Source organism: Myotis davidii, unplaced genomic scaffold (genome assembly GCF_000327345.1).
Source record: "Myotis davidii unplaced genomic scaffold, ASM32734v1 scaffold223, whole genome shotgun sequence".
NCBI lineage: Eukaryota > Metazoa > Chordata > Mammalia > Chiroptera > Vespertilionidae > Myotis > Myotis davidii.
Window position 1 is genome coordinate 51385 of NW_006294609.1, and position 924 is coordinate 52308.

A 924-nucleotide genomic window follows, 5' to 3' on the forward strand; every position below is an offset into this window, starting at 1 on the left:
GCGGGGGCAGTCTCGCTTGACAAGTGGCCCCGAATAGCGTCCCACGAGTGGAAGACAAAAAGACCGAGGCCCCAAAAGTGACAAAATTGGCGCAAGGTCACGCCGCTTGACATTGGCGGAGTGGTTCTCTCTCATCATGGATGTTTCTATCCCTCTTCCTTACTCTCTGAAATCAGTAAATATATATATAATTTATTAAGGAACCCACCCATTCCAGACGGGGCAGACCCATGACAATGCTGGCAATGCCATTTCTCTAAGACAGGAATCTCCCGCCTCCTGCCCCCAAGAGCACAGCAGAATATTCAGCAGTCTGATTTTTTGGTAGATTTTGATAGTTTATAAAAAGTGTAATTGGGGATTCCCAATCATTTATTTTCAAGGTTGGAATGAGGCGTTGAACTGGGTTTTCTTCTCCATGCTGACCCTGTGGGTGGAGGTGGACGAGGGGCGGGGATGCCAGCCTGATGCCAGCCCGATGCCAGGCACGCGCAGGCCCTGCCTGGAGCTCCCAGCCCGGGTCGGGGGCAGTCCCCCTTGACAAGTGGCCCGGAATAGCGTCCCACGAGTGGAAGACAAGAAGACCGAGGCCCCAAAAGTGACAAAACTGGCGCAAGGTCACGCCGCTTGACATTGGCGGAGCTCGGGGACTCCGTGACCCAAGCACTTTTGACAGGAGCTTTTGAGAGCCAAATTTTTTAAACTTAAAACTATATAGGTAGGTACGTTGTTATTAACTTAATTAGGGTACTCCCAAGGCTTAGGAAGAGCCACACTCAAGGGGTCAAAGAACCGCATGTGGCTCGCGAGCTGTGGTTTGCTGACCACTAGTCTAAAGAGATGAAGATTCTATTTTTGATCCATAATTTCACATCAAGTTTGAATTTTCATGAGAACTCTAATAATGGCCTGTCTTTATTTCTG

At 49.2% G+C, this 924-nt stretch overlaps 1 protein-coding gene across 1 annotated transcript in view; it reads left to right on the top strand.

Annotated features, from left to right (window-relative positions):
• DGCR6L (DiGeorge syndrome critical region gene 6-like) overlaps positions 1–924 on the top strand; it is a 9035-nt gene that overhangs the window by 1026 nt on the left and 7085 nt on the right. The window lies entirely within an intron of this gene.